We start from the raw sequence: 7,919 nt of genomic DNA, 5'->3' as shown, positions 1-7,919 counted from the left end.
TTAAAAGATCTGGTTTTTAACCCCCTGTGTGCACAGGAAGTGAACTTGTGGAGATGTTTCCAGCACGAAGCTGAAAACGTCGTTGATGTTACGGATGATTTTGCTTGATAATCTTGAGGGTGTGAGGATTTTTAGATTCAACCACAAGTAGTATCGAAGGCCCTGAAGTTGTTTTACACACCGTCAATATCTTGAATCCAACTTTTAAGGCTGCACTGCAGTACACCCCGCAGTTTATGATGCCTTAAAGTGCCGTTGTGTTTACAGCTGATGTCTTTAGAGCCAGTGGAAGTTACTTGTTGTTGACCCTTTACTCACTCCTCAAAACGAATCATGAAATCAATGTCTGTTTTTAATTTGCAGTCACCTTAGTCAGAAACGTTGTGCTCATCATTAACACACATAGTGTTCTCAGTTTCCCATGTTGATAATATGACCAGCAGTTGGAGGAAAAGACATAATGTACTGTAGCTTACACCAGCCAAAATCTAAATGTTTATTTTTTTCTCAGATTTCCCAGCAGTTGGCTGCGTCTCACCCATGATCTGGATGATGATTGCAGTCTTAAAGATGTTTACCAGGAGTGAAACTTGGGTTTAAATACAATTTTCCCAGTAACATAACGAACTGAAGTCGAGTGCAGGAGGCTCAACTTGTGCTGCGATTCGCTCAAGTTGTCACAAACATTTTTGAGGTTTGAGTTGGAGAATCTGGACTCGTGCGTGTCACCACGGGTCGTACAGAGACAAGTCTCCATCTTGTTGTTAGCTGACCCCAGATGTTACAAGTTTAATATACCATGCTGTTGTAGCTGCAGTATCTTTGAGACAAGTCAGAAACACGCGTTTAGCGGCATCCAATGACATCGCAAAAGGAAACTGGAGGCGGGAAAGCAGAGAGACAGCGAGCATGTGCAGCGCATTCAAGGCGGACCTCAGGAGGGAAATCAGGTTTCTCTAATTTGCTACTGCTCCCGCTATAACAGAGACCAGGTTTCTCGTTCTTCTGCATGTCCAACGTCCCGCAGAGTAAGATCACAGTGACCCTGAGTAACCTCCTGCAGAATGCCAGCAGGTTATTTGGTGTCACACACTGGATTTGTTTGTTAAAAGAATATCGGGGGAATATTTTGGAGCCTGTAGATTTTCGCACATTCGAACAAACTCAATTGGGATTGAGACATATGACGAAGTAAATCCCAAACTTTGTGTAGAACGCTGTCCAGAGAAAGCTGGACTCACAAAAACTAGATCTTTGAGTTTATTTTGGTGCAGCCTTAAGAATATAAAACATGGCCTGCCCTCTCAGTCTGATACATTCCTCCTGAAAATTAAACCCAGTCATGCAGAAGTTTTTTTTGTGACAAAATTTAAAACACCCTTCACCAGAGGTCTGAAAAAGAGTAAACCTGAACTCAGTGGGCGCCGCAGACGCTCTGTAACAGTCAGTTAAATGTTTCCCTGCTTTGTCCCTGCTCCCCGTTTCCATCCGTCATCACGTCTCTGCAGAGAATCACAGATATTTACACCTCCGTCGGTTCGGCAGGTAGGTGTCAGGAGTTTGTCTGGCTGCCTGTCAGGATGGTGAAGTGTGTCTGTAACCAGCTCGCAGGCTCGTTGATCTCTGGGAGTGTGTGTGTGTGTGTGTGAACTGTCTGCTTCAGGGAGTCTCTGTTTTGTGAGGAGCGATGAGGAGGTGTTGATTACAGAGGAGGAAGATGAAAGCCCAGGGGCGAGTGGCTTCAACAGCACATGAGGATGATGCTGACAGCTGTGTGTGCAGCTTGCAGACGGATCCTTATATCAGAGTGTGATGTGGGAGGTCAGCTGTCTGCAGGTTAGCGCAGGATAGTCTTGTCTGTGTGAGACGAAATGTGAGTGGCACAGCTGTGTCTGATTCAATTACAGTGATTTCGTTTGCGAGAGATTTCGAACGTGAGGGTTTGAAATGAACCGGAGATCAAAGGTTTTTACCCTGAAACTGAGTGAAACTGATTTATATTGATTAGATATAGAGAGAGAGTCGAAGGCTCAGAGGTACTTGAAGAAACACTGGTCTTAGAGCAGCACCTCACTGTCGGAGGCTGGTGGCTTCATGCGTTTGACAATGGATTTCAGAAATGTAAACAGCATGTTCTGTAAATAGTAAGTGGAGAGGTATTATTTTATTAAGTGTCAAAAACCGGCATGTTTTTGAAGTTATGTAGAAATTTATTCCTTCTTTTCAAACCATTCAGTGACCCCTCGTCCTCCTAGAAGAGACCCCTCCCATCAGGATAGAAATATCTCATGAGATAAAAGTGATCACTCAGAAAAACTTTGTACTGATTTCCGATGACTAACTCTTCCCTCTAATGAAACAACGGGACCCAAAACCATGTCGGTCCTTTCTCCATGGAAGTCGGTGAAGCTTCTACTTCTTTCACCTCTGTCCTCATCTCTGTAGAGATGTGCCGATAGTTTTTGCACCTCTTTTGTAATGACACAGTCTGATCACGTCCCCGCATTGACGTTCTCAGCCAGCTGAGGAAGAGCTGCTCCTCTGTTTGTCCTCACATATCACACTAATGCACTAAACGCTAATGCACAAGCATCACCGTCATCAAATGTGCGCCATCTGTTTACTGACGTCTTTCTCACAGATCTACATGCAGATGTCACTTTAGTCTCTGTTCCTATGGAAACACTTGTGACTGAAGCTCCGTGCCATTTGTGCCCCCGCCATCTTTTTCTTCTTTCCATCTTGAAACAAAATAAGACCTGAAAATTACGCCTGCCACAGAGCATGATGGGATGTTTTTGCCACAGAGAATATTTATTGGCCTTTTTATCATAATAATGATGCAAACACAATTATCGAGGAAACTCATAAGATCATACTGTACAACGGAACAACGACATCAGCGACAAGAAAGAGGAAAAAAAGAGAGTAAAGCATGATGGGATATTAACTGTGTAATTGTACCATGCAGGACAACTGTGTGGAAGCATCTACATCTGTTTCATTTCATTTCTCCACTCATTTCTTTAATTTGTTACCAACCTGTATGTGTGTATATATAATATATATATATATATACACACACACACATATATATATTCTTGTTGATTTCTAACAGAGTTTCCACAAATTAAACTAAAATTTTGTAAAAAATTGAAATAATAACAACAGGCTTTTTGAGTCTAAGTTGTCTTTTTAGGGCATGTGTGACTCATAGAAGTTTAATGAGATGTTTACAAGAGCCACACACAACAGGAGGCCCCCCGAGACCTGAGCATTACTTGGGATACTAGTGTGCACGTGAACACACTCCGGGGGCTTGATGAGAATGGTGAAAGCTTTAGTTACTAAGCTACTAACCTGGTCAACAAACTGTTACAGTGATTTGAGGATGGTTTGTTGTTTTGAGGAATAAGGACGTAAAGGGGCGTCGAGGCTCTAACTACTGTACGAACTGTATGTACGTACGTCTTCTTCTAAAGTGCAGTTTTAATGTAAATATGTGAAGGAGCTCTCTGTGTGTCTCTGCAGCAGTAAGTGATGATCCCTCACTGAAGGGTAAACTGGGCACGCTCAGGATAACCACCTCAGCTGACTGCATGCAGTAGTGAAACAGTCGTTCGTAGAGTTGCATGCCAGTTCTCTCGGTGTAACCTTCACTATAATACTCTAATGTTTTGTAAGTTTCTCATTTTCCTGTCACCTCTGCTGCTGCCGCTGATCCACACGCTGTCGTCACGTATCGGTGTTGAGACTCCTCACAGCTCCTGTGTTGATCCTGTAGCTGTAAAGTTTTCTCAGATCTGTAAACCGACCGGACGAGCCTGTTTCATGTGTTGCACGCCACGGCTCTTCACGCTGTTAAAAAAAAAAAAACACAAAAAGAAGAAGAGGAGGAAGTGATTTGCTCAGACACACAGACGATGTCTTTTTTCAGCTGAAATGTATTTTAATGGTGCTTCATGATGATGTACTGTAGCGTTTTATTCTGAAAGTCCAGTGTATGATCAGTGCCTGGGGATTATTTTATCTTCAGTTCCACACATGTCCTTGTTTTTGTGGCCAGTTATAGTCACTGTGCTTAAAACAAGTTGTTCTTAGGATCTTTTATTGATGTAAACACATTAATTGTTAACATCTTATTTGGTTTGCCAAAAGGAGATTGTGGTTTCAGCAAACTATTATGATAATTTCTCATTTCCTCTGGAGCAGGACGGATGTTTTTTGTGTGTTCTGAAGGCGAAATGTCATTTTACAAGTTATAATTTCATATAAAAAGAAAAACAAAAGGCATCTAATACCACAAAATAACTGATTTCCTGCTCAGTTTGTGCATCGACATTATTAAAGAATAACTTTGGAGTTATTTTATTGCTGTTTAGACCAAAACCATAAAAAAAGAAAAAAAAGAAAACATAGCTTCAAATACAAAGTTATGATTTCTTGAAATATGATTTCTTCCCACTCAGCTTTTGAATAAACATTTAATATTTATTTTTTAGACTTATTTTTGCACCAATTTCTTTGTATAGCAGCTTTTGTACACAGCATTACAACATTTAAATCATTATCAAAAGAAAAATAAAGCAAATTAACATAGAATAATAATGAAATGAGATAAAAATGAATAAATAAAAGAGCTGAGTTATTAAATACATAATTCTAGATGCACAAAATCACAATTAACTAGTAGTAAAAAAAAGTAGTGGAGTTGAAACTCCAGCATCAAGACAAGTGTGACTGTAAAATGCTGAACAAACAACCTTGTAAAAGAAACAGTGTCAGCCATTGTGCTGCCTTCAGGGGCCTCTGCTTGAAGGAAAACAATTATTTACACTAATTATTTTCAGTTTTCAGAGAGTATTATATTATTTAAAGCTGCATTAGTCGTTATTGTGAATCAGACAGTTGAATATTTACACGTTCAGCAGCTTTGATTGAGTCTTTTGACCTCTGCTTTCGGTCTGACTCCTGACAGAAACACAAACTAAATTATTACGAATAACTGTGGTAATACTTAACAAAAAAAACACCCCAACATTAAGAGTTGGAAATGGGAAAAGGACAAAGGTCTCCCTGGTTATAGTCTGATGTTTTATTGAGCAATTGTTCAATAAGATATTGATTAATGCAGCTTTAACACTTTTCAAACATGTGGAGGTTTAACTCCACTTATACGTAATCCTCCTGCTGTGCAAACATCTGCAGACTGACTGTATTTAAAGAGACTGCACTCTGCAAACAATCTGATTTACTTTAAACGATAACATGAAAACAAACACAAACTTGGCTGAGCAGCGCTACTGCTCAATGACAATGAAATACTTGCCAGATAATGAAATTAAAATGCCCCTGAAATGGAACAACATCTGTTAACTTAAGATCTGTCCCCTGTGAAACAACCCTTAGTTAAACCAAAAGGGCTTTGGTATACTTTTAATAAATAATGCAATAATATTGACTAACAATGAAATAAGAATGTACATCTAATCACTAGTTACTATTGAATCATGATTTACAAACCATTTATGTTGTAATAAGTTATTGTAACGATGATGTTTTACCGTAATCTGAGGTTTTATCGCATTTTCATTCATCCTGTAGTTATTATGTTGCTTTAAGCTTCATCGTTGCAGGTTTCCTGTGGTTGTTTTTCGAAGCCTTAGAGGTTGAAACCATGTTAAAGATTTATGGTCACTACTGTTCCATCCATCAGTCACGACATCTTGAATGTTCAGTCACATGAAAGGCTCCATGCACCGCCACTTCAGATGTTTGGAAAATGCAACACAGCCTGAGAGACGCACTGAAAGACGTGTTTTTAATCAAAGAAGAAGAAGAAAAAAAATAGTAAGTAGAGTTTATGAAAAGGAGAAAGTGAGCCCTCTTTAGGGTGAAAACTGTTTACCACTGATAGTGAAACCACACTGTTGTCTCCTACATTATGAACCACACAGTGCTGTCTGTCTGCTCTGCTTACCACTGTGATGTATTGAAATGTGAAACGAAGACGAGCTGAACACATCTGAGACATCTGGCTTGTTCAGAAGCTGCTGTAATCACGCTGTTATTCACATCGCTTGAAACAAACTGCAATAAATCTGTGAAAACAGCTTCTCTCTGAGGCTCTGTCTTCTCTAGTAGCTGTCTCTTATTGCATATAACCCACTTTTAAATAGGCCTATACTGACGCTTTGGGCTAATGTTTATCTTTTATGAAACGTTCTGCTCCCTGCTAATTGCATTTTCCACAATTATGTATTCATTTAGTCCTTCAAGAATGATTTTATGGAAATTAATTCCCTCATTTAGGGGCAGTAATAACATCTAGAGATCCACATTTTAAATACATGTTGTAGGTTACTTTACTCTAAAGAACTGTTAACTTTGAAATAATGAGATTATTCTGGATTTCACTCAAGAGCTCAAGTGTACATGCTTTTTCTAGGAGGTTTTTCCACCATGAAGAGAATAAAAAACGGTGGAAAACTCTTAATTTCTTAGATATTTTATTTCACAGAGGGAGAAAAGATCCACTGAAAGGCACCGCGAAAGAACCATTAAAGGTCCCTTGTTATATACTGTGAGATGTGCATGTGTTGTTTGATTATAGATCAGGTCTAGTTTCCATATTAATACTGTGAAAGTATCAAAGCGCTCAGTCCACAGAGAAATGCACACAGCCTGTATTTAGAAACTGAGCCTTAAAACCAGCCGTTCAGGACTTCTGTAACTTTGTGATGTCACAACAAAGCAGTCACCGCTCTCAGCCATGCCCCAAGCCCCGCCCACCTGGACCAACCATCCAACCTTACAGGATTTTGGAGTGTTAAACTAAAATCTACGATATTTTTCAATCAGTCAGAAAACCGTCAGCCAATCACAAGTGACGATCAGAGCCTCCTCTCTTCTGATTGGCTCGCCATCCTGTTGTTACGAGATCTCCAGAGAGAAGCCTGAGAGAGGAGATGTAAAACTACACTGAGATGAGACACTAATATATCTTCTTATGGATCAACACTTCAAATAAAACACAGAAGAAGAAGAAGAAGAAGAAGAAGAAAAATATGACACCTTTAAAACAAGAGGGTAAAAACCCCAAATTCAGTGTCAGACCAAAACAAAACAAAACAAAACAAAAAAATCACTTATCTGCATTAAAAAATACAAACTGAATTAACTCGGTGGCTCGACATGAGTAGAGTGCCTTGCTCATGGGCCACTTGGAAGTTTCTGCTGTTGCATGAGCGCAGTTCATCAGACTGTTTAGTGTTGTTTGCAGTCTGGCCACCAGATGGCAGTGTGTGACAGTGTTTCAGTAAATAAACTCTCACTGGCAAAACTGTGACGTCTTGATCTTGTCAGTGATGAATGAGCAGAGCAAAGTCAGACACACACACACACACACACACACACACACACACACACACAGCAACATAAAAAAATTAACATACAGGAAACTGTTTGTCCTGACTCCCGTTATAATAAAATGTTTTTACTGCGTCAGGTAAGTTGTTAATTACAGAAAAAAAAAAATCGAAAATCAAACTGACTTTCATCCACTTCCCTGTGATTGTGAAATCGTTCTGGTCTCATTACATTTCCTTGTATGGCAAACTCCACCTACATGGCATCTCGGTAAGGAAAACAAGCCATTAAAAGTGGTTTATGAAACTGAGCTGGATTCAAACTTGATCTCCTTAATGAGTCGTTAACCTGTCATTTATGCATAAACTGGCAAAACGCATGTTGTTTTTCTACTTTAAAAGTGTCACAGTGATTCAAGATATACTATGACTAACACCAGTCACAGAGCTGTGTGCAGGAAGTACTCAGATCCTTTATTTAAAGGATAGATTCTCATTTTATTATTATATGTATATTTACATGTATGTTGGTGGCCTTAATGATCCCTTCTG

The sequence above is a fragment of the Seriola dumerili genome, unplaced genomic scaffold (assembly GCF_002260705.1).
Source record: "Seriola dumerili isolate Sdu_G_001 unplaced genomic scaffold, Sdu_1.0 BDQW01000149.1, whole genome shotgun sequence".
NCBI lineage: Eukaryota > Metazoa > Chordata > Actinopteri > Carangiformes > Carangidae > Seriola > Seriola dumerili.
Note: the sequence above shows the minus strand (reverse complement) of the source record.